Source organism: Camarhynchus parvulus, chromosome 8, assembly GCF_901933205.1.
Source record: "Camarhynchus parvulus chromosome 8, STF_HiC, whole genome shotgun sequence".
NCBI lineage: Eukaryota > Metazoa > Chordata > Aves > Passeriformes > Thraupidae > Camarhynchus > Camarhynchus parvulus.
The window spans coordinates 14,787,615-14,815,030 of record NC_044578.1 but is presented as its reverse complement, the minus strand read 5'-3'; positions in this window follow the sequence as shown (position 1 = coordinate 14,815,030).

Genomic DNA, 27,416 nt, shown 5'->3' with positions numbered 1-27,416 from the left:
CAGGCTTGAGTTGTGTGCTACAACTAATCATAAAGCTGCTTGCTTGGAAATGTAATGCTTGTTAATACTACACTGTACTTTTATAAGTAAACGAAATTTTGATTGGCTAGAGTTTAACTATAATCAGTAATTAAGGGTCAGCCATCCAGTAAACTCATTAGTTTACACCAATTACATTTGGTATAGTAACTAATGATTTCAGGGATCAAGCCATTTATTTCTAAGCTTTCAAAGTATAATTATTGTGTAAATCAGACAGAGTGTAAATCTTTTCCATACGTTTTGGTTGGTAATTGAGAAATAAAATGGTTTCCAAATGTATTCTCTGTCCAGTTTTTGTTCTGCAGTAGATGTCTCTGGGGACTCTTTAAAGTATATGGAAAAGGTGATGTCAACAGAAGTGTACGCTGGGCAAACTGAAACAGGATTAATTAATAGAGATGAAAGAGAAAAGCTAGCCCCTTGCAAATCATGGTCCAGGTCTCAACTTGGACATCACACCTTAAAATGATAGTTTACAATCTTAAGCATGAGTCACACAGATTGACAAGTATTCAAAATAGAAGAGAATTAAAAGTCCTTTATGTTTAATGTATAAAGGCCTTTCCAATATGCAGTCTTTAAGATGGTGTAATCTCTGGAGCATTTTGCTTTGAAGTTTAATATGTAGCTCCTCACATCCACAGAACATTTTCAACACGTTAAACAAATTAGTCTCTGGTTACAGAAGTTTTTAGATATTTACAAGTTGCCGTTTAACTAAATTTAATATGTGCCAGCGAAGTTGCTCACGCACTTGTTCATTTAGAAAAATGCACTTTTGGAATGATTAATAAATAAACCAGCCTTTCCTATGCCTTCAACTTTGGTGTTTATTTGAAAGCAATTTACTTTAAAAAGACATTAATATCCCTAGAATTATTATTAGAGTAATTGCTTTTACTCTTCTTGGAACACACATTTTTTCTCATTTCCCTTCAGCTCAGACAGCTTTTGACTCAGATATAAACTTCCTATTATTATTCCCCACTCCCCACCCCAAAAATGAAGAATAGGAATTATACACTTTTCACTAAGGAATAATTAATTTGTCTCAAGTATTAGAACAGAGAATTGTAGAATGACTTTGAATGGTAGTCTCTAAGGAATAGCATTGTTTGTTCTCTTCAGTCTTTAATGAGCTTTAGTAAATGGCCAGGAAAAATTACCTTCTTTCTGTAATATGAGAGAAGCGAAGAATGAAGGAAGCTATAGAATCTCGAGGAGAAAAGGAGCAGACACACACACACACACACACACACCCTGTACCACATCACTTCTAATGGTTAGTGCTCTTCTTTGGAACTGAGCACTAGAGCTCTACTTTTCCATTACAGTTAAAACATATAATGTCCCTAATATTTTTGTAGGAGAGAAAATTCCTGGATGTCTCCCACACACTGACAGTATCTGGCTTATACTGGGGGACAACTGCCTATAGCTGAGTTCTGGAAGTCATTCTGAGTTTCTCTGTTTTGGCATTGATTTTGTATTTTAAGACTCTTTAGTCTATTTTTATTGTATTTCCACCTTTAAAAGCAATTTGCCTTGTAATGCTCCAGCATGCTGCCCTGTCTTTTAATAGAATTCTTTTCCCTCCACCACATATTTGCTGCCACTCGTATCCAGAATGGGAACTGAGGCAGCACTGGCAGATGTGTGTTTCAGCTACAGCTACAAACCTGCCACCATGGATAACAGAGTGGAAGAGAACACTTCCCTTCCCTCCCTTCCAGTCTCCACACGTCCTCACTCCCCAGTCCCATGTCAATCAGTGGTGCTAAGGCAGCTCCATGGCTGCTCTGGGGTGTGAGGGAACTGACACATAGAAGCCAAGTGAGCTCAGTACAGTTCTAAAGGGATCTTGTTGAGCAGGGTCTTTCTCCAGTCCATCCTGTTGGAGCTGTTCCAGCTTGTATGGAACGATTAAATGGATTAAATTGATTGTTCTGTATGGTTGTTGTCAAAGCACTACTGAGAGCAAGAAACCTGGGGTTTGCTACTGTCTTCCAGGGAATACCTCCATACTTGGATTTAAGTATTGACTGGGGCAGGCCCTGGCAGACGTGGTTTCCCCACCCAGGCAAGTGTCTCCACTACAAGACTGAAAAGTCAAGCTCAAGCTTTCCCACTCAAAGAAAGGATTCAGGTCACCCTCCTCACAGAAGAGTTGATAATCTCTTGGGTAGGGTGCAAATTCAAGGGGCAAGAGATTCAAGTTCAAATTGCCTCAGGCAGAGCCTAAATACAAGTCTCCCATATCCTGGCTAAACTGCACCAGCCAGGAGACTGAACCACAAAGCTCAGCAGAGGAAGATGGGCACAGGAGCAAGGAGAGACGTGCAAAAGGCGACAGTGCTGTCATTATTATTCTGTGAGAAAAACCTGGCACAGGTGTGCAGTTCCTAGAAAGCGGCAGAGCAAGCGTGGTAAGTAAGTAAAGCAACACACAGCGTTACAACACCTTAGTCTGATTGTGGCTTTGGATAATGGGTGGTGCTCTCATGGCAGACATCAGATTGCTGACTAGAGCTCAGGATCACGAGGGATCTGAAGAGAGATGATGAAAGTGGGGAGAGCTGCCTGGACCCATCCCAGACATTCAGGGAAAAGATAAAAGTAAAAAGTGGCTGCCAAAGTAAAAATAATTTCTATCATGGGCTCTCTTCAGTGCAATTGTTGGAGAAGAATAAATGGAGAAAGATGGTTGAAAGATAGATAGGAGACAGTGAGAATGGGACTAGTAAGTGAGGCAGAAATGTTGGAAAGAAGACAAAGAGGAAGAAACATCAGAGAGCAACAGGAGGATCGGACAAAGAAAATGGAAAAAAAACATTACTTACCAAGACACTTCACCTCTTATTGCCTCAATCTGCTGGCAATAAAATAATAACAGTAAGAGAATCACAGAGCATTTCAGTGACTTTGAAGTCCATAAATATTTAGGAGACATTTAAGTGGCCTGCTGATTGGGATTGTGTTAAAAAGAGAGCAGGAAAATTTAAGAAAATGTTTTGACAAGTCTAAATCAGGGCTATCAGGAGGAAAAAAAGGAACAGGACTTATATGCTTAATTTTGTATGTGCAACCAAGTATTAAAATCCACACCCAGAACACTTACACTTCTTAACAGTAGAAAAAAAAGCCTTTTTCAGACCAGAAAGAACACATGGTGTAAGGCATGCAGCCGCTCTTTCTTCAGTAACAACCCACTGTAACTCCTATAATTTATTTCCCCCAAGATTCATTTGAACATCTGCAGTATCATTATTTGAGTTTGTTACACTATTAGCCTTAAAATTTTATAAGCCATACAGTAGGATAGGTGACAAGTTCAAAAGTTAAGGAGGGTTAATTTAAAAGTTTTAAAGCAAAGCTATTTTTGAGTTATATAAGTAAAAAAAAGCATCTGAATCCAAACTTCCATGGTTACATTTAAGTAACTCAGAAACTGCTGAAAGGATTTTCTTCGAACTTCACTCAAGACAAATCCCTCTGGGCTAAGACCAAGCATGAGAATTTAACTCAAAAGGTGATTGTTGTCTGAAGGGAGTTTTCTTTTTCCTTTTTTGTTCCCTCCCCTCTTTTTGCTTGTTTTGTTTTCAATGTTCTGAAAAAAAGAAAGCACTAAAAAAAAAGTAAGGGTCTGGAGTGTAACTGTTTCATATCCATTTTACCATTATAGTAAGAAAAATGCTGCATGTAAACTACCTTTTCATTAAAAGCAGACCTCCTGCTTTGCCTTCAGCCCTTCTAGCAGTCTTGGTACCCACCTCTAGTGAGCATTTGATAATGCTGTACCTGGTGACTGAATAGAGAAGTATCAAGCTGTACTCTCAGCCCCATCTGCAGCTCCTCTGCATGCCTCAGCAGCTCTGAGCAGCTCTGATACTGTGGATTCTCCCTAACAGGAAGCCTTCAGAGAGCAGGCAACCAGCAGCTCTGCAGCACTCTTCCCTTTGCTTCCCCATCCCCAGTTCAACGGAGGTGAAGCATGCTCTGTACCTGCACACACTGACCTAAACCATGGCTCCATTTCTTGCTGGTCTAAGATTTGGAAGGCAAGAAAGACAATCAGGCTTTTCTCACTCACTCTTAATTTGGGGCATCTGGCACTGTTATTCAGTCTTCCCCTTTACAGTTGCAACCAAGGCACTCACCTCCTGGTTTCCTTCTCCCTGTAAAGGAAAAACCTGAACCACAAAATTGGAAATTTCTATTTTCTTTTTCAAAGGCCTGAAGTCAGTCGTCTTTCATAGCAGCATCATGGGTCCTGCTAACATGATTATCTGGATTAAAAAAAAAAAAGGCAGTGGAATTTTTTTCTCCTGTTCATTTCAACTCTCTCCCACATTTTAGTTTCTACAAATTGTCCCAGGGCAGACAAGAGCTTTTCCCTCCCCCTTCTACCAGGCTTGTTTCTGATTTTCTGGCAGCACATCCCATTTACTCACTCATTTGTTTGTTTGTTTTTCCATTTGCAACTTTTGCCCCCTCCAAAGATCTGGCTTGCCCAGGGAAATTACAGTAACTTATTTCATTTCAAATGCATTCAGAAAGGCATATTAATTGTTTCTTCTAATTCAGAGCAGCATCCACATTTGGAATTTGTGAAAAACTGAAGGGGAGGGTTTAGAATATATTTGCTACAATAACTCACCACATTTTACCCAGGCAACTGAGATATATGCAGAATCAACTTCCCTTGCCTCTCTTTCATATACATGACCTGGATTAAAATCTGCTTTGGGCAAGGACTAACTCCTCGTTTGTGGCCCTAACACAATGTGGCAATACTGTAACACCTAGGGATTTGTTTCAGGAGATCCTGATTTTGGAACCAAAATGCATGTTTCCTGATGACTGCTAACAGTGAACAGTGGGAAATACAGCTGAAATGGGCGCACAGAGATGCATCAGGAATCCATAGTCTTAGACTCAGTTCTTTGTTTTAATTTTGGGGAAGTCTACTGTGGCAAAACAGAGAGGCCTTCAAGTTGATATCATGATGTGGTAGCCTGCAGAGGGATAAGCACCTCCTGGAAGCCTGCAGCTGTACCACCCTACAGGCACAGGCAAATTTTGGCAAACATTGGAAAAAACAGAGAAACTTAGAAAAAAAAATCACAACATTTAAGCAATCAGAAAGCTTTTCCATTCATAAATGTCCCATCTACTCTCCACCACCAAATTCTGGGTATCATTTTTCAGTCAGCAATTGGCATTCAGCACTTTTAGCTGTCTGCTGCTATCTCATTCATACAGCTTTTTCATTGCAGGTCAATATTATCTGACTAGGTTCAGATTAAATCTTAATACACCGTTCATCTGAAAAACACCAACTCCAAGCACATTGAAAAATTGCAAACATAAACACTATAGTTTTCATGGATGAGAATGTATTAAAATGTTTTCCAAATGGAAGAGTAGCAGGAAAAAGAGGAATGTGAAGTTATGATCACAGAAGAGAATGCCCTTTTTTCAGCCGGGATTTTATGTAAGAGTGAGAACGAATGTGGCAAAGAGAAGAAAGGTTTGTCTCCTCACTGCTGCTTCTCTAGCAAAGATGATTTTCACATCAGCCATGGTAAAATTAGACAGAGGAATAGCAGATCTGAATATTGTATGGGAAGATGTGAAATGAGGAAGAGTTCAGTGCAGTTCAAGGATGGCAAAGTATAAAGAAGGCAAATGGAAAGTAAGAGCTGAAACTGGAAGAGATGAACTGAAGGAGCCTAATATGAAGACCCCAGTTTAATTAAAAAAGGCAGAGCAAGCTGAACAGAGAAGACTCATTTAAAATGTCAAAATATATCTTTAGTTCTGGCAGCTAAAGTAAAAATAAAGGCAACATCCATAGAAAAAACATGGAAGTTGAGGGGTGCAAGACTGGGTTCAAGGATGGAAGTGCTGTGAAAACCTGAGACTATAGGAAAGCTCCTCTGGGAGATGACAGCACTGTTTATAGCACTTATTGCTGTCTTCCAAGAACCCAACATACTGCTCCATTAACAAAAGGGATCACAAATCACCTAATCTGTTTAAGCTAAGGCAGCCAGAGTCATTTCACCTGGTGATGAACATGGATATGAGCTAACCAGGCTGGCTTTACTTGTAATGCATTAGGGAATGCTTGCTTGGCCTCTTCTGATGGCACAGATATGGGGAGGGACCAGAGCAAGCAGCAAAATGTGGTATGGTTTTCAGCTAGTAAAGGGTGTCTAAAGGCACTGGTGAAGATATTTGTTTGGACTAAGTGAACACATAAACACGAAGACTGGAACCAATATAATCTTAAGGTTGAATAAAACTCAAGGAAAAAGTTATCATCAGCAATACAGAAAGCAAGAAAATGCCATCTTTCTCCATCTCACTGATATGAGTAAGGAACACTTGCATCAAGGGTATTGAATTGGTAGGGTTAGGAAGCACACCAAAAACTAAGTTTCCATACCAATAATTTACTCCTACCAGAGTGGTTCTGTTCTTCAAGGTAGGTAGATCATGGGAAGTTTGTTTCACTTCAGCTACTCCTACAACAAATCAAAGAGAGAGAGAACAAGAATTTTGGTTCTAAAAGTGAAGAGATTTTAGAAACATTAAAATAACATATTAAACTGAAACATGGAAATATTCTCAGTAGTCACCCCTGTGTTGCTCCCTATAATTATAGCTGAGAATCACAAATACACATTTTGTTTAGAGGCCACGCCTTCTGTATTTTTAGGGGTTCTGAAGCTCTAAAACTTTTGCTATTAACTTCATCTTCCATGTTAGCATTTACATTGAGGCCCTTAATATCTGACTCAGTGGGCCTTATGTTGTTTAGTTTTCCACCATTTATCTCATTTTGGCTGCCTTGTCAGTCACATTTCTGTAAAGTTCAGCTGAAACCAGTAGTTCCTGTTACTGGTACTTTGCATTGCAAAAATTAAGCAGTAGAATTTGCAATAAAAGTCATTCACAGAACATTCTTATACAGCACATAATTTGCCAACAGCTAAATTAATCTTGCTTCACAATGTGAGGCTGTGTACATGTGGTTTCTGATACAAAAGGGTCCAGTGAAATCAACAGTATGGGCATCATATTAACTCAGAACCAGCTTCTTCAGGTCCGTGAAGCTTAGCCATGTGCCTGCTAATTTAGAACTCAAAGGTAAGCAAAGATCTCAGCTCTCCTTTTTAAACAGTGTGAAGTTTCAATCCAATTTACCTTGCATAGATGAAAACATAAATCAGTAGCTGCTCTCCACTGCACATACTAATTTAATGAGCTGGGGCTTTGACCACATGTGTGTACACACTCTGGGAACCTGAAGACCTTTCCCTCTATGCTGCATTAGGTTTGGATACATGCCAAAGAACTACCTATAAACTCAAGGGAATGGGGAAAGGCAGTCTGGGCCACCAGTCAGCACCAGGGTCTAAAACAAGGGTGTGAGACACAAGTCAGGGGTCAAGCACCATCTATAAGCTCCAACTGATAACCAGCTGAAGATATTCAAGAGCTGCTACAAGTAGCACCAGAGCCCAGAGAGCAGCCCCAAAACATATCTCAGGACAATGTCTAGGGTCACCACAGCTCAGCTGGAAAGGGCTGGATACAGTACAACACAGAAGATCTGGAAGAAAATTGCAAGAGGGTGACACAAAGATTTCCTCAGACCTACATTTTGGCTCATTGCCTAGGGTACTACAAAACAAATCAAATTTGGGGTTTTTTCCTAGTAAGTCTTCAAAACAGGTGTGTAATGACAGCTCTGTCAGAATGCAAAATGAAGTTCATAATAAAAAGACAGAGGATAAATATTCATGCACAGCCACCAAGTCTGCTTTGGCACCATTCACATTGTGTGACTTTTGTTGACCTGACAATACTGTGACCTGAAATACAGACTTCAAGACAGCAGTGTCTCCTCAACTCCTGTCTCCTCTCTGTCTTGTCCCACAGACCACTGACCCAGAGGGATGAAGCCTTGCATTTATCATTCTCAGACCTCCATGAATCTGAGTCCATTCACAAACAGTTCCCTTCTTCAGTACTAGTCTAAACCAATTCTCTTCACACACTTGTCCAGGCAAAAACTCCTTCAGTCCCAAGCTGTTCTTTCAGATGTGCAAAATAGTGAAAATAGACTTCTCTGAGGAGATGTTCCTGAGCAGATAATCTTAAAAACATGACTACCAATGTCACGTGTCTTTGGCTTCACAGAGAAAGTCAATGTAAACCCACGAAAAAGCAAAATAAAGGCAATGGATATAGGTACAACATAGAAAACCAAAATGCAGCTGGAACATCAATTCATCATACAAAAGCATAGATTGCAAGGCACATTCAGATAGTACTGGTCACCTCTGGTGACCAGAATTAATAATTTATGCCTGAAATTAATTTAAAAGCATGCTTATCTTAGCTTATCAAGTAATACTTACTAAAAATAAAAAATCAGAAGTTCTGTGATGTGAGAACAAGTTACACTGGGAGCAGAATGTCCGGACATCCGCAGCCTGTGGGACGGGATGGGATGGGAGGGCCATCTGCTATCAGCATCTAGGAAACCTGCTTTTGGTGGAAAGCTTCCTTGCAGCCTCTGTCTTTGTTAGAGTAACTGAGTTTGGCTCTTATTGCTCTGGTTCTATCCATAACTTTAGTTCAGAGTGCCTCAAATCTAGGCCTTGCTGAGCACCCAAGTTCACTGCCCTCTAAAAGGGGGTAGTCCTCTGTGCTGGGGTCTCTTGGTAGAGTGATGCTGAAATCAAAGTAACTTTGCACAGGGCACAAGAATCCCTGCTGCCAGATCCCAGACCATAGTACAAATAACGCTTGTCTAGAAAACACACACAGGTTTTCTGCCTTGAAGAAAAGCCAGCAGAAACAATTTGATCATATTTCTCTCTTAGCTACATGAGAGTGTAATTTACTTTTGCATATCTTCATATGCAAAGTCACACTGGACCCAACAGTGCAAGTATCCCCTTCACTCTGTTGGTGTTTGGTTTCTTATTAGAAATGTTACCAGAAGGTAAACACAATGCACAGGAAGGTTTGTTGCAAAGTAATGAGGTTTCAATACCATACCACATCATGCCAGCAACACAAAAATATTTTAACAGGTTAGAAATATTTTTGGTAATTACAAAGAAACTGAAAAAAAAGCATTCCCCTTAGCTGACAACATGCATTTTATACAGAAAGAGACAAGATATGAGACCATGAAAATTGTACAGACACAAATATTTGACATGTATCCGAAAGGCAGAAAAATATACTAAAATGATCGTAGATTGAGCAACATGGAAAAAATTCTCTCAGCAGGAAAACCCAGATTTTTACAGGTGTCTGAGAAAGCAGAACAGACACTGTTATAGGTTTCTGAGAAAGCAGAACTGACACTGTTTGTGTGACAATACATAACACTTTCACCTGAAATTTTACAGCCACTTCTAGATATTGATGACTGTCTCTTTTGATATAGCTATTATTGCTTGGTTGGGTTTTTTTGTTTGTTTGTTTGTTTTTTTTTTTTTACAGATAGAGAAACCAGGTTTCCAGAATGACCAAGAGACTTTACTAAGGTCAAACAGTAAGTCAGGGACAAAGACAGAAACAGACCAGTTCTTCCCAATCTTATTCTCAGTCTACCCCATTAACAGATTGTACAACCATGAAAAACGATCTCTTCCCGGTGAAAAGGTAGATTTTGCAAAGAAGATAACAAGTTCCACCCGTCTCTCCAGCTGATACTAGCAATAGTGAAAATTTCATTCTGCAGAAAAACTGCCGATGCAGCACTTGTAAAAAACCTCCAAATTCATGTGCAGATCAGAAACTGCCGGAGCGCTTTCAGCAGCTGCAGCTACCACACACTTGCAGAGAGTCATTTGAACTCATCAGATCTGACTCCGGGACAGACAGCGGAGCCCAGATGGCTCGGCTGTACACAAAGCCCTGCAGCCTCACGGCGTGCCTGGGGCCCCGCACATTTTCTGGGCGCCAGGTTACGATGGGAGAGCGCAGTCACAGCCCCACGGGCCGCCTGCGGTGCCGCTAAATGGGGGACGCCGGCAGGACACACACACGTGCAAGCGTTTAAATACTTGTTATTGGGGACTACACCAAAGCCTACAATAGACATTTTGCCTTGGGATGTTTTCGCTGCTCTGTTGCAAAAAAAGCAATAAAAATATGTGCTAGTCTGAGGGCTCTTTTTCTGCTTAACCAGCCCCTTTATTACTGCCCAGCTTCTATCTGTACATATCCTTTCTTCTGACAAGCCTGTACCTGCTCCAAAGGGCAAAGCTCGTATCTCAGACAGGGATTCCCGACACACACATTCTCACGTGCCTGACTTCACTACAGGTCAGACTGGCATGGATTTGAAGGCGCCTGCCCACAGGCCTGTGGGCAGGCCTCTTCAGCCGGACCAGGTAAGCGACCTCGAGCCCAGCCTGGCTGCACAGGGGAGTGAGAGCTGTGCCAGCCCCGCATCCAGCCCCGCATCCAGCCCGTGGCGCTGGGAGCACCACAGCAAAAGCGTTTTCAGCAGCGCCGGCCGTCCACATCCCCGGCAGAAACCAGCTGGAGGAAGCTTGGAAAGCCCGGCCTTTTTATTCTCCAGAATTAAGACTTTGATTAGCTGCTGGCACAAGACCAAAACTCCATCTGAAATGCTTTAGACAACCCATCTGCACTGGGTTTGGGAGTCTGAGGAGCGCATGCTGTGGCCCGCTCCTCACCCGTGCCAGGGGAAAACAAGGGGGAAAGCAGGGGCTGAGCTGGCTGGGGCGGAGTGCCCAGGGGCAGCGGGAACGCTCGCGCCCCCGCACCCAGCCCGCACCCGGCCCCTCCTCATGCTGCCCCTCGGGCTGCCCCCGCGCAACGGGGCCCGGCCCGGGCTCACGGCCACCCTGGGGGCCGCAGGCAGCCCCTGTGCCTGGGGGGAGCCTGGGCTCCGCTCCTGCTGCACCCGACCATGGCTGGGGCTCCTTCCCTTATCCTCCCAGATCTCTGTGGTTCTTCAGGAGCACCTCATGATAAATTCCATAATTATTCAGCTCTTACTACCAACACCAAAATACATCGCTCAGAGTAAGTTAGCCGAGATTCATTAGAATAAGACATCTAGTAGGCACATGTGCTTTATTAGCCTCTTACACCAATAGTTTTAATTAGGTACATATTTCACAACTCTGAAGCTGCTCGAGTGAAGCCCTCCTTTTATCTCTTTTATTTACAGTAACAAGCTATCAAACAAATACCACCATAATTAAACTCAGATGAAAAAAAAATTAAATTTTCACTAATGGTGACCTACACAAGCCTTAGGTTTGGTAAACTTTGATTTTCAATTGATGAAGGGAACACCCTGCAGCCGGACAGGTCGCTGGGGCGGATGTCCCTGGCTCCAGCCCTGCCTCCATGTCACCTTCAGGTGAAGAGGAGAGCGCTGCCTCGGGTAGAGACCGCGGGGATGAGAAAAGTGATTAAAATCCAGAACGTTGCTAAATTATTGATGAGGAATTTAAATGATGTTATAAAAGAGGGAAATACAGGCGAAAATGTTACACATTCATGGAATTTTTACTCATGCATAATAATAAGTTGAAAACACTTTGGTTGTAATGCTCCCGGAATTGCAGGGCGGGCAGGGGGGTGGGCGCCCTGCGTTTCTCGGGCCCGCCCGCCCTCACGCCACTCGGCGAGCAAGGGCGCCACCTGGCGGGCGCTAAGGCGAACGGCGCGCGGGGCCGGGGATGGCGGGGCCGCCGCCCTCCCGGGCGCTGCGATGGGCCCTGCCCGGCCCTGGGGGCCCTGCCCGGCCCTGGGAGCCCTGCCCGGCCCCGGGCCTCGGGCCGCCGTCGCGGGGGGCAGCGGACGTGGCTGCGGCAGCCCCGCTGGCGGGCGGTACTCCCGCGGCGGCACCCTGCGTAATTTGCTGTCTCACCTGCGGCGCAGATAGGTTTTCACTTCTCAGGTGTTGGCAGAGCCTGCCTGCTTGGGGAGAGCAGCTGGTCTGCATACATTGGACCGCCTTGCCAGCCTCTGGGGCTAACGCTGCCTATGCTGTAAATAAATAAATAAATGCAATAGTGCAGGGAATAGGCATATGAAAAAGCCCCTTTCTTCTGCTGCATTCCCGGGGCCCACCTGCTCCTGGGCTGCTTGAGCCCGCCAGCCCTGCCAGGGGCTGTGGACACCTATCCAAAACCTCTCCAAGCCACCTCCTGGGGAGCAACAGCAGCAACTGGGACACGGCCAACAGAAGGCTTCCCCATGGCAAAGCTGCAAGTGCCATGTACCCCACAGAGCTGTGTTTTTATCAAATGTCTATACTGGCTTTTCTGTAAAGACTTACCACACTGTCTCTCAAGTCTCCCCATACCAAAGTGCAGTTTGTCTCACCTAAAGAGTCACATGGCGCTTGAGAGCCTCATCTTTAAAGGCCTATCCAGTGTTTTACACAATCAGGCAGGCATTTGTATCACTACCACAAGTCCCAGTCATCATTTACCTCTTCCATGCAGGGGAAGAAACCTGCAAGCTCAAAAAACTGGAATGCAATCTTAGCTACAAAATCCCTCAGAGCTGCATGTCCCTCTCAATGGAGTCCTTGGGGACATCCTGTACTTCCAGGTGCCTTTCAGTCTGATCAAGCTGGTTTTGGTAGCTCTGCAAAGCAGGGAGCCACCAGCTGATTATAGTGGAAGCAAATAAGGCAAGAACAATCCCAGGCCATTCGTGGCTGTAAGGTCTATACAAATCCTGGAAGTCCTGGTGAATGCTAACTGGCAGCAAGCACCAATTACTGAGTAATGGGCTCTCCACATGCTCCTTTACTTAATAAGTAGACACAGCCTGCACTCACTTTTGGAGCTCAGTTGTCTCTGGTTGTAACACCAAGTGAATGCTTTACAGAGGGCCAGTCTCACAGTGACTAAAGCTCAGATCGTTATAGGAAAGTCTCAACCAAAAGAAATTGCCATGCTCTTCCCAATTGGAGCAGATGAAATAAAGGCTCTTGGACACAATTCCTACATAGGAGCCTGCCAGAGCCTAAAAATTGCAACATGCTGTGACTCTAAAACAAATGTGTCATGGAGAGATACCCAGGCTAATTCTCAGGGAGTTAAATTTGCTTGGATGAAACTCTTCATTAGCGCAGTGTTATTTCTACTACTGCCCCAGCCACTTGTGTTCCCTTTGCCCATGTCACTGCACAGAGTACATTTGCTATTGTGAGCCATGGATGGCAGACATAGGAGTCCCCCTGGGCAAAGCAATGACATTCAGTCCTGAAAGAAAATTGTGCTTTCTTTCCTCCTTTGCTTCCTATGAAATCTCAATTGACCATATTCTCATTATTCCTTTGCCTGGACAACACTATGTAAAATTTCTGCTGAATTATGGGCACTATGGACCCTTCACATTTTCTGTCACAGGACAGCCCAGACTTTAGCTAGATAGAGATGCAAACCAGGTTTCGCTGAATGCTCAAGCACCACATTTTCTCCCTAGATCTTCAAAGCAATATGCTGAAGAGAAGATAACAGAGAAGATCTCTGTGAAATCATGGTGCAAAAAGAAGTTACTGCCGAATAATTCCAAAGCATCTGAGATCATTTCCACAAAGAAAGCAGCAGGGACTCCTAAAACACAGTTTGTATACATCCTTATTAGGAAGGTGACAGCATTACTATCACAGCTAACACTATGAAAGGCTGCTGAAATGTTCAAAGGAGCTTTGGTAGGTTTACTTTTCTCTTTGGGAAACAAAAGTCATCACTAAAGGTCTTATAAAAGGTAGGAAACTTTGACAACCTTGAATCTCTGCAGGCAGCAATTACATGCAAAAGGTTGCCCCCAGTTTATATCCCTTAGCTGTTTTACATTTTTGACACTGAAAGGAGGGTGTTTGCAGTCAAGTAGTTAGCATCATGTTATTGTTTCATGAAACCAGCTGCATAAGTGTAATGCCATGGCTGAGACTTTTTTACATGTAAGCAAGTCAGTGGATTCAGAAGCATGGTTTTGCAGCAGCCACGATTTTCACCCCATGTATTATGGACTATTTGACAGTATTATAGACAAGGAACCATCTCTGTGTGTGCCAGAAGTGAGAAACCAGCCACTGCACTGAAGCCCAGCTGAAGTTTTAAGTGTCCCAAAAGACACATTAAATTCCAATGCCATGGATTTATTACCATACATTTAATTGATGTGGCCATTTTTATCTGAAATTGGTTTTGTCCTAATTTTGTATATAATGTGCAACACAGTGAGGTAATGATGACTGTCCCATACACATATTTTAGTTCTATGCCACAACATCCTGCTAAATGTAGTTACCAGGATGGACTTTCCTTTGCTTTTAATTCTGAAGTGTGTACAGGAGGTGGAAATAGAACTCACTGACTGCACTAGTTCATTGTGTGAGCCAGGCAACCAATACAGATGTGGAACTCCATATTCATGCCTCAGCATGGGTATCTCTTCTGTATCACACCTGCAGGCATTTATATGATCACACACTGAAATAAATGCAGCATGTGTGGGTGTGTAGAGCTGCACCTGTACATATAATGAGACATTCAAACAAATACACTAACTTTTGTTGGAATCCTACTTGACAACATTCTTGTCCATTTTGTCCTGCATGTTCTGTGTTCTGTAGCCTTATCCCTGATGCTGCTGAATCTTTTTCTGGTCTGGAGTGGACTGTCCTATATACCCACCTGCCTCTCTCCTCCCAGGGGAAAAAACCTCCTACTTTGTCACTTGCTCACCATTTTCATTCTAAAGACTAAATTCTGTCAACCCTCTGCCTGTCCAGCTTCTGCTAAGCTTGAAGTAGCTGGAAATGAAACTGGGTACAGAAGGCAATTTCCACACCCTTTGGGTCAGCTTATTTGCCTGCTTCATAAAGATCATGTGGGCTTTTCCTATAGGGCAGCTACTGACTGGCAAGTCTTGCTCTGGCACAGAAATATTACACATCCTGGGATTGGTTTTGAGAGACCTCTTGTGTCCTCTTTGGAAGGACACAAACTCAAAACCTCATGGGATTTGTGCAGTGTTGAGCCTAGTATTTAATATAGTAAAAATATTATTACATCAAAGAGCACAAGGAACACAGACATTGTTCTCCCCATTTTTCAGAGGAGGAAACTGAGCCAAGGTATCCAAGTAAATTGCCCAATAAAGCATCAATTAGGCTAAATGTTGGAACATCCCTTCTTACATGGATTTTTAAGCTGTGAAGTAATTTAAAGCTCCTTAACACTGAACATGTGCCTGCCAGAAAGGTTAGACATCACATCATTGGTGGTAACTTAGACTGCAAGAGAAAACCCGAAGAAAATGAAGCCATTATTGCTATGCAAAAGTTCTGAAGCCATGGATGGTGACTTAGAAATGTTTGGACGTTATGTTGCAGTTCCACTCCACCATCAAGACCTGAAGACTGCATATCTGTATATATTTTAAGGAAACAGGAGTATTAAGAAATGTAAGTTGCTCCTTAACACTTCACAGGCAGATTCAGCATTTCCTAATGGCACGTGTAGGATAAAGTTCTACTTAGTCTTTAGGCCAAGGGACTGCGAGTACAGGAACAAATTCCCCTCTGATTTTTTTTTGCTTCATAACTGGCTAGATCAATCAATCAATCAATCAATCAATCAATCAATCAATCATTTCATGCCTTAATTAACACATCTATATCACAGATAACATTTCAAGGTATTTCTTTTTTCCAAAGGGGAGGGCCCCTCTTTGCCCTGTCACAGATTCTATTTTCCCTTCCCATCTGACAGATGCTTTGGTGAAAGAGAGATTTGTTTTATGACATTTACTGTGTTTATTGTGCTGACATCACAGAGCCAACGAGAACAAGTATTTATACTTCTATTATGCCTTCATTGAACTGAACAAGGTGTTCAACAGGACATTTTAATTATAATCCCACTTCTAACAGCATGAGTAAAGGTGTTTAAAAAACACAATCAAGCATGAAATAGAACAGTAAACATGCCATTTCAATTACAAAATTATGTATAAGCACATCCTTGCACAGCATAACATTTGAAGACTGCAAGAGATGCTAAAATCCTCACTGAAACCCTGGGAGGTATTGTACACAGGATTGAAGGAGCCAAAATACTCCTTCCTCACACTCTGTAAATTCACAATGAATATTTGATTCCAGAGAGAAATTCATAAAGCCCCAAACTGGCAATTTTTGGCAGAGATTTCCATAGAGAAAAAGTAGCCTTGAGCCTTTCTTTCCCATTTCACTCTTGTCAGACACCTGTTCTGTTTGCAGAGCTCTTTTTCTCTTCCCAGCCCAACAGTGCTAGAATTGAAAAGCAAATGTCCTGTCAGATCCTTGCACTGTTATCTACACACCTACCGGTACCAGTGAAATGCTCTCCAGCAGGAAGGTAACAGAGGAAATACTATTTCATGTTTATAGTTACGTGTGACCACCAGAAACTTCTGAACGCCTTGTGCCCCTCTGAGCACAGGAGAATGCTGGGCTGCCCTGCAAAGTGCTGTAAATCCCCCAGGCTGCCACTGATGTACTGGGACTTCACCTAGTCCCTGGTCCAGGAAACTGATGCAATACACTGTTTTACAGTGGATCTTCAGGGAACTTTGTTTCGAAAGCTGCACCCTGGAAACAGCTGGGAAGCTGCCTTCTGGTTACACAGACACTCACTCCAGGAGCTTCTAGTGAGTATATATGATGTTCAGTTTGGCAAATTCCACCCTCTCTCTCCCTTCAAGTGAATCAACATACACTGCTTAGAATAATACAACCAGACTGTCACAGACTGACAGCTGTGACAGGCTGCTGTAACTCAGACATTTTCAGCATTCTAAGCAAAAGAGAATGTTGATTCTTCCAGTGGTTAGGGCAGGGGACAGGACAGGGAGGCCAGCTCTGTCCAATGTCTTAGGGTGACTGAGACAACGTGTGGAGACAAGCATGCAGAAAAAGGGCTGCTGAGGTGGGAAGATAAAGGTCAGGGGCAGATTTGCCAGCTTTCTGCAGCCAGATGAGGACATGGACACTGCTAGGTGTGACTTTCCCCTGTGCTTCAGGTAAACTGCTCTCTCCGAAGCAGCAGAACAATGCCCTCCTGTTTCTCCACACAGCCCCAGAAAGGAGAAAATGGGAACAACTTGCATTTCTGCCATGCAGATTAGACTTAAACCAATGCTGTATGCATTAAGCTCACAAAGACATCTGGAAATCATAATGTGAAATCTGGTACTATCTTATGATCTGGAGTATTATCTTTTCCACAAACTGTAGTGTTCTGTTTAATAGACTATGTGATTGTCCATGGTATAGACTTGTCTAGAAAATTTGACCTGAAAATTACTCCATTATTGTAATTTGAAATTACTAACTTTCTCAAAAATTTTATGGTCATTTAAAGGACCCTGTAAATGCTGTCAACAATTAGGTGAGGTATGTAAGTATCAACATTTAATAAGCTGCCAAATATGTATGTAAAAGCATTTAATTTACAAGAAATTGTATGGGCATCCTTAGGTATTTAATAGCACAGACAGCATTAAAAGTTTGACTGTCATCCCTTTTTTGAAATACAATTTGTTATTCTTTCACTAGCCTTTCAGAACTGAAGGAAAAACTCAGCGTATTTTTTCCATTTCTGGAAGAACCTGACTTTCTTAAAATGCCAGAGCACCTCATTAGTGGAAGCCTTGGTTAGCTTGTAGATAGCTGGCAGAGGTGTTTTGTTGTGCTTGTTTCCACTTCATTTTTCTCCGCTATTATGAGTAACTAGAAGTAAAAGCACAGTTTTCATTGCCTTTAATGGGAGCAGAATCTGCTTTTACTTCATGGCTATTTTCCATTCCTCTCCTGGCACTACACAGAAATGCATGTGAGGTGAGATGCAGTAGACTTGGCGGTGAGGGTTCCAAAAGCCAACACTAAATGCAGATAACATATTTTTTACTAGTTTTGCACATCTATAGGCCCTATATGGAGAAGTCATTAACTAAGATTTACATTTTGGAAATTCAGGAAATATGGAGGAACTTAAAATTAAAGGCTCACATTTAACATCTCTCTAGTTAAAGTAAGTCATCAAATGAGGCAAAGCTGTGAAGTTCATTAATACTAGAAGAAATGAACATGAGTCCTACCTGATTCCTGAAGCTTCCCCTTGAATGTACCATTTTTGTTAGAGGGCAGTTGTGCTGCTCCTTCTCTCTTTCAGAATGGCTGGATGCAGTTCAGGTCCTCCCCACAGAAGGTTTTAAATAATTTTCTCACCACAGATATAACTCGGGGCATAATTATAAATTGGGATCATAACTAGTTTGTCCTGAATAGTTATGAGAGGTAACGATGCATGGGAAGGAAAACATCTCATTGATGAAGAGAACCTTATTGTCAGGGTCAATTTTAGAAAGCCACATGTTTTATCTATACATTGAACACAGAAACAAGCATAAAGCTTGGCATTTAAAAGGTCAGATTTTAAATTGAAGCCATTGTTCAAACATCTTCCCTTGCAATGAGAAGCAGAAATGGCTTAGGCAAAGCAGTCTAAGTCTTTCCTTTCTGGCTCTCTTGTGCACAAGAGAACTGGATTCAAGAGCAATCTCAGGGCTGGTGTATCTGTGCCTGCCTCCAGTAGACCTTTGTTTCTCTTCTGCAGTGACAGGCATGCCCAAAGGATGAATCTGTGCAGGATGAGTTCCTGACCATTGCTGCTGGGTATTGCTGAGGCCCAGAGCCTGGACCATGGTCACCATGGACTGCTGCAGGGCTGGACACCTGGAACACCAACCAAGGCTACGGGTGGGGACAGGGCCAAGAGGGGTGCCATCGGCTCATCAGCAAGCCCAAGATGTGTCAAGACCTTGCAGGCACAAAGGCAGAGGGGAGTGGAAAGGAATTAGCTGAGAGATGATACAACTGCTCTGCAGAGCACAGCCACAACGGGAGCTGTAATCACAGAGGAAACAGAGTGTCTGTCTGAAACACTATTTCTGCTTTTTTTGGTGTAAATATAGGAGCTATGACTTCATGTCTCGCACTTTGAGAGATGTACTCTTGGGCTTGTTTTATTCCATATCAGAGCTCTAAGAAATCCAAAACATGTCTCTCTATTTCAGTTCTGGCTGGAGGTTAATCTCTAGAAACAAGTAATGTAACATTTCCATCTATCTTTTCTACTCTTTTGGCAGTTTTAATTATACTAATATGCTATGACAATTTAAACAAGACACATCTCAGCTTCTGGCCTGCTCTGTAATGGTTCAGCTGCTACATGTGCTCCAGCATATTTTGCTCAGACAGGCTGCTGCTGGAGGCAAGGGGGAGGCAGAATAGTGCCCTTCTGTCATGAGAGGTTTCATTGCACTGATCATTGTATGTTTGACAGATTCTTTGTCAATGTCAAGTGTCTTTTGTGGTTAAGCCCAGTAAAGCTAAAACAAAAGGTCTCCTAGATATTAGATATATAGTGACATTACTGAATTCACTTGGAGGCAGTAATTTTTTGTCAGCCTATGAAAAGAAAAATGGAGCTAATGGCAAAACAAAAGGAAGATGCTGGCATGCCTTTTTAGCTATTTTTGTTTATGTCAGACATTGTGATTGACATCTGGCCCAGAACACCCCTTCAACCATTGAGCCTGGTGTCATGAAATAGAACAAAGAGAAATTGCCAGCCAAGAAAACACCACTGGCTCAGAAAGCCCTGCTTTTTGTTTATTTTCTTTTATGTGTTTCATTTTCAGTAATCAGTATTGTTACACAAAAGTAGTTCACTCACATGCACCCCCCAATTACTACTTGGACTTTTAAGTTTCCTTCATGTTTGCTTTTTTCCTGCTTGCTTGAATGGCAACAGAATGCTGGTTTGGTTGGATGACAGTCTGTCATAACAGTGATGTTTGAGGTTAGTGAAAACTGACATGAAAAATACAATCCACTGGCCTTTAACCGAAATAGCAGCTCTGGTTTTTGTGGAGTTGGCAGGCAGCGTTTTTAAACCCCTTTCACGGTGAAGGCAGTTACAACGTGTTTTTGTCTGTATCAAGCAGTTCCATCATGAGGTACATTATCAACATCTGTTGTCATATCAGGATATTGCCTTTGAAGAGCAGTCTGCTGTTTCTTATATGGATACTGCTCTTTTGAAGTGTCCTAAAAGGGTTAAGGTAATTTTATGGCCATTCTCCAGGGCCAGGACAAATACAAAGCTTTAAAATTTGTTTAAGAATTATTTTAGGGAAATACCAGAGAGCAGAATGGGTCCTGCAGACACAACACCAAGGAATCTTTGTTACCCTTGCTCTACAAGTGCTGTAGAATTTCAGAGACCCATTCGAAATTGTGTATTGGCAGGAGGAAATATTCCTTAAATTTCTAACTTGGTCTTGAAAGTATGATGCTGAACATAATAGCAAAATAAGACTTTTCACAAGATGACAGCAAGGCAGTCCACCAGCCACTTCCCTCCATACACTTATATGTTGAAATCGTATAATAATATTTACCCTAATAAAAAACTGCCTTGATCACTTAAAAAAATCTGTGGAAGTTGGCCCTTGAATACATCACATGTGCCAAAGTTAAATATTCTTGCACCATTTTAAAAGGGTGCCCTTCAGGAACACTTCAGGGGTGTATTCTCCTGTAGAAGCAGACACTTAACTCCCCTCAGCATTAACTGCAGACATGCTTACACTTCGAGTGGAGAATTTCTCTCTGTCTCTTTGCACAGTGGTCTAAGAAGAACTTTGAAGAAATTGAGAAAAACAGAGAGCACAGTATATTAATTTTAAAGAGATGAAAGCAGTACATGTCATTCCTAAATTTCATGGAAAATGCACCGTTAGTAACAAAGATGAGTAGAAAATTTCAAAATCATTCTGAGCAGCATTAAAATCAGTCTTCCCCAATTTTCTGTTTTCCCCTTCTTTTCAAAGCACATACATTAAACTCATTTTATGCTTATAATGTATATAATGATTCTAGACAACATAAGAAGGACACTGGGATTCTTCCTATTTCAACGTATAAAGTGGCAAGCCAATTTATGCAGCTTAAACCATTGCTAAAGAAGATGTATCAAAAATTGCCTGTGATCATTACAAATAACAGCCTGAAATGTTCACAAGAAGCTGTTTGCTTATCATATTTTCATTAAAACATCTTTTCACCTGATTTTCTTTTCCCATGCCTGTAACCTGCATTGTAATCAGTCTTATTAACTGAGAACATAAATATGATTTATTATGGTCTGATAATGGAAGCTACATGGACCAAGAGAAGGGATATATTGTCCTTTGATAAAATGGCTCTTTTCTCTCAAATAGAGCTCTATCATGAGAGCATGCAGAATGTAGTGAGTGATTATTTCCTGAGGGTGAATGATGGCAGAACCCTACAGAAAATCTTCTTGTTGGCCATGACAGCCTCCGAGTGTCCCCAAATCTCACTGAGTTTGACAACCTGCAGACACTTTTGATGAACTGTATTCTTCTGTCAGAGACAGCCTGTCTGGGAGGAGAAAAGGGAACCTTTATCGTCTGATCTGCTATTATTGTCTTGATCTTTTATAAGCAATCTCTAATGCACATGAATATAATATCCTTTCACAGAAGTGCCAAACATAATAGAAATGTAGTTAAAGGACCCTTTTCCCGGTTATGTAAATGTCCTAATACCATAATTAGAAAAGATGGGTTGTGAATGATAGCAGCAAGGAAAGGGTAATCAAAATGTTTTAACATTATCTTTCTGTTTTAAAGACCAAAATCTGTGATAAATAGCGTTTATGGTAGATATGGAGAACCAGCTTGTGCTGAAGCTTTTACCTAAAAAGAAAATAGTTTTGAGTGTAAAACTGTTATATTTTCATAAAACACATAAATGGCAGCTGGTCTTAAGCCAGGAATGATTACTGGCAGATATGACTTAAAGAAAATGAGTATTCCACTCAAAATCCCTCCATGGCTGTTACAGAAAGAACAAAGCGTTATTATTATGTAGTGTATTTGAACAAAGGGGTGTTCAAGACTAACTAAGTTCGCCAACAAATCTCTCTTTTATCTACATCCAGAAGAACAAGCATACCCAAATCTTTTTCAATTAACAGCTGTACACATTAGCAAAACACCCGTCTTTCTCAGCTCAAGCAGTCTGGCTTATTTATCAGAAAAAATGAACTGTTTTGGGGGGAAGGTTTCCAAGTTCCCCAGCAAAAGAAAGATACTTGATTTTTCATTAACCTTTTGACATCTGGAGCCGGGATGTCCCAATATTAACTACTAATGGTCTTCTGCATTACCAGTTGGTGTTGAGAGAAGTCCCAATTGTCAGAGTCAAAAGGTTAATCAGCAATTTCACACCAGTGATGTGGTCAGAGTTCACATGTTACTGCCTAAACAGGAGGAAAAAGAAAATTAAGTCACTAACAGAAAACTTCACCCCAACATTATTAAATCCCTCTTGTATTTTTTTTTTGCTAGAAAATATTTCATGATAAATATTCTGACTTTTTAGACGATTTTGCAAACCTATGCTGAGAAGTCCAAGTCCAAGTATGTAACCAACTTCTTTCTTTGGTTTATTCTACTTTTCAAAATGGAAAAAAATAAATTTTTACTTACTCACCAAGTGCTCAGTCCAGACCAGTGTGAAAGAAGAGTTTTGTGTCTATAACCTATGGAGATTTTGGTAAACCTCTCCAAATGGCCTAATTCAGCCTGAGAGTTGTGTCTTCTCTGCTGGAAGTGAAGATATCTGAGTGTTCATTCATTCAGGGTGAATTTCATAGTGCAGATGCTGTATCAGAGATAAAGAACACTGCAGAGCAAAACCCAGAGTGTAGACTTTCCCCTCCTACTCCTCTTTCTGTTTTGATTGTAGAAAATAAGTCAACAGCAGCACTCCCTTAACAAATATAGACAGCAATATTATTTCATGAGAAAGTACCTCCATAAACAGCCAGGCCAGTACCTCAGTTGGTGTCACTTTACCATGGCATACTTTAACTTGGGGCTCAAGAGTTCTCCTATACATAGAAAAAACAGATTTATTTTCTAAAACAAAATATAAAATATCACTGCAAACATTACAGCTTAGCATTTGCTAACAATAACAGTGTTCACACAAAATTACTTCTTATTTGTCCTACTATTATCTGAAATTATTAATCATTGCTTGTCTTATATTTAGCCCTGATCAAAAACCTTCTGCTATCACCATACTTATCAGGCAAGTTCTATGGTCTTGAGACATTATATGTTTTTTCCTATGTCCAAGACAAATTAGTAACGAATCTTGCCCACAACAACCACTCAGTTTAAGTGGGCACAGGATTTTATCCTTGAATGTTCTGAAAAAATACCAGTCTTTCTAAGCGCCCTATTGCTTAGTCCACCAATTAGCTGCCTATGGAGCCTGAGTGTCCTTGTACTTCATCCCAGTCTCCACCTGCATACTTGGCTGCATATGTTTATGCAATTAGAAATGGTGAAAATTTAATAATATTAGGACAAACCTGAGTGAGCTATAATTCTGTTTAATCTCTCAAACTGGATTGTTGAAAACTTGCTGAATTCCCCAAGCCTCTCTCAGGTGCCAATGACTGAGTCAATATCATACCAAAGATCTCACAGCATAGCAGACATAAATTCTACTTCCAGAATCTCATACACACCCTCAAATAATGAATCTAATGTCTCTAAAGTACTGTCAGGAGAAAATAAAAGCAGTTTCCTCCAATTACCAGCCTTGTACTCAGTGGCCCAGAGTGTAAAAAAAAGAACATAGGGCAGATTTGTGGGGAAGGAGTGGTCGCTTTAGAGGCCTGTGCCTTCCTATACTGTACATATATATATATGCACTTCGAGCAATCCAAGTCTCCTGCCTGCAAGGGAAGACCACTGACATTAACATACTTGGCTTTGCTAGGTCCTGTTGGCAAGCTCTAGGTCCTGTTGGCAAGAAACTCCACATGATGGGAGAATGAAAGTTTGTTTCATCTCAATCTGATGCCTCACTTTACTTTTAAGACCCTGCTTTGCACTTTGTTTTATAGAGTGATGGTAACTGGTGGCTTGCATAAAAATAATCACCAGTCTAGAATAACCCCAGATCACTTCAGAAGTGTGATTTTGGTTGAAATAAGAAGGAATTTTCCTTGAATGGTAGAACAGAATTATTTAGAGTTGAAGCACAGTAGATCAATTAATAACTGTTCTTGGAAAAAAACCCCAAGCTCTTTTAACTCAAGTTGTGAGGGCTTTGGGTTTGTATCTAAGCCAAACTAGGTATTTGTTGCAGAATGAGGCCATTCAGTATAAGGAGGGAATTGCAAGTTTTGTGGTATTGGGTCCATAGGTAAGAAGAAAATGTTGTCTGCAGATCAACCTTTTTTGATCCTTTTCCTTTTTTTCCCCTCTATATTAATTTTCCTCATAGACTTCATTTCCAAATTTGTGCCTTATTTACTCTTTGAGATCATAGAGAATTTTGGTGAGGAGGTGACCAGGTGAGAAACAGGTTTTCCATGATTACATAACTGAGGTACTGCTCCCACTCAGGCATTATGGGATACTGAGGTCACAGAAAATGGAACTGGAAGGGTTCATCCAATAGCTGGCAGCATTCCCCAGATTTTTGACTACTCTGTCATAGAAATACTCCAGTGATAGGTACTTCATCATCACTCCAGTCAATTATCCCAACGGATAACTAGATAACTCTCCTTTCCTAAGTGACAAATACAGTCTAACTGTGAGAGAGACCGATGGCGTTTTAAGGCGTTGTATGTTTTGCTCGAATTCAACTTAAATGTATTTTCACCTTTCACCTTGTTTCTTCATTTATTTCTGTCTCTGTTGCCAGTCCTTCACCTTGTTTTACTTTGCATTTTTCCTTTACATTTTTTTTACTTTACAAGGTGGACTTTCTCCATACTACCTTACCATTTCTACATTAAGTCACTCCCTTTCTTTTTTGTCTTCTGAACTGTGCTCATTACGCTTGCATTTCTTTTCTTCTTTGTGTCTTTCCAAGCCCATGAAAAACAAATTCTCACATGCCAGCAGCCTCGCTACACAGACCTATCCCTTGACATCTCCCAGAAGGCAGCTAAAACGCCACATTTTATTCATTGCATCAGAACCACTTGCCTTAAACACTGAGGAATTAAACAGATGTAGTCAAATTCAGGTCTAAAGGTGATGTTCTTGAGATATGACTGAAGAGCATAGCTAGCTTTGGGAAGAGCACAGTATGCTCTGAACACACATATGAAGGAGCAGGCATTACACAGCATCTGAAGAGGGAAATCAGGACTCCTGGCAGACATGGGAAACGGATCCTTGCTTCCTGCTGGCTGGTAAGGTGTTTCATGTACAAAATGAGTTACAAGACAGGTCTGGACCTGCAGGTTCCTGAGCACTAAGAGACTTCGTATCAAATTTATGCCAGATAAAGTACCATCAAAAAGAGTTAAGATGGAACATCACCATCAGCAGAAAATTGTTTTACTTTTGTTGCCTCAAGTCAGGCCCCTTGCAATGTTGTAAGGTACAGGTAGTACAGAAGTCCAGTACTGTCCCTGGGGCACTGAAGGCTGCTTGGTCTGACAGATATTTGGAGATCCCAAGATAATGTCCAAAATTCAGAGCAGCTCAAGCACCAGTGTTTCTTAAAAAAACCAAAACTGTTTCAACTTATTCTTTCAAATTTTGACACAATATTAAAGAGGTGACTATGCTATGTTCCTGCTATGGCAGGAAGCAGTATGATAAATAAATGGGAGGACTAAGGAAACTTGCTCCATGCTTACAAGAGGAAAACAAGTTTGTTTTCCTTCATGTTTCATAGTGCATTGTTGCTACAATGTAAATCTTTTGAACTGCAGTGTTTTCCTATCTGCTTTGACCGGGATCTGTGGCTGAGAGGGCTGAATGCAGTGGTCTGAAGCAAGACTATTGAGGTCCCCTGACAGAGCAGCAGTTTGCATTAGCACTCAAGATGCACAGCAATGAGAAGCTCAGGCTGTGCCTCTCCGTGAAAGGTCCACACATAAAGCAGGGAAACTAAACTTGGACTTGGGAGGCAGAGGTTCTTTGTTCCCTGCATGATCTCAAACAACATATTTCTTCTCTTCAAGACTCATTTCTTCCCCAAAATAGGGACTGACAGCTTCCTGTCCTCTCTCAGGGCTGGTGGCTCTTCTGGCTAGTGGCTGTTTCTGATTATGGGTAGGTCTGATGACTGTGAGTCTGACTTCCAGGAGGCCTCTGGACACTCCTATATTATATTTGATAATGAAGCCTCCTGTCTTATCCAATCAAAACAAAAAAAGAAAGTCAGACCAGAGAAAACTGTCTCAGCACAAAATGGCAGCCTCAGTGCAGCAAAGTCAGAGCCATTAGCTATTGACTACTATAGAAATACTGAAACTGCATCAGGGATTTCTTTCTTTAATTGCTATTTAGGGATTTAAATGAGATTTTTAAAAAGAGAGAAAGACAGAATGTTTAGTCTACAGTCACTCTTTGCTGCCAATACAGGCTATCATATAAATTACTTAGACACTTTTAAAAATACATTATTTACTCAATAACCCATAATGGGTCCAGAGCTCCTTTTACACGCTATTATAGAAGTACATAATTGCTGAATTTTCAAATGGATATTTCTTCTAGGCAATAGTCTGTAATGGCTCCTTCAAAGCTCTTAGGCTTTTATCATATGAGGGCCTAAGAAGAAAATGTTTAGTTCACTGATCATTGACCTAATAGAGAGCAACAGCTTCTCTGGAACAACTATTGTCTGTTGGGGCAGATGATGTATGAATGACATTTTAAAAAATTCTTGGAAGTATGTGCTAGGGAAAAATTACTGTTCTGTACAAAGCAAATACTGCTGATGAGATTTTCAGAATTCTTTTTTTTGGTTCTGCTTGGTTTAGTTTTTTATTTGCTGTGTGAGCCCAGGAGCAAAAGAAAAGAGTTGGTTTTGTGTATGAAATGCAAACTCAGTCTAGGACCCATTCAGAGCAATGAGAGACATTTTGATGTTCTCAGAGACCATTCAGCTCAATTAAAAGTTGTCTCAAATGAAAATGCAATGTAAGAAGCTGAAATCTGAAATGAGAGAAGTAAAGGATGCTGCAATGGGGCAAATCACATTTCTTAAAGTCATGCTGAACACAGTAAAACACACAGGACTATCCCGAGCTTGATCTAGAAAGGAAATAGGCAACTTGACACGTTTTCAGCACTATTGCTATGAATCTCACAATCGCTGAGCTGCTGTTCTCTTCTTACATTTCACTTTGAAGTCTGCTGCTTCTGTT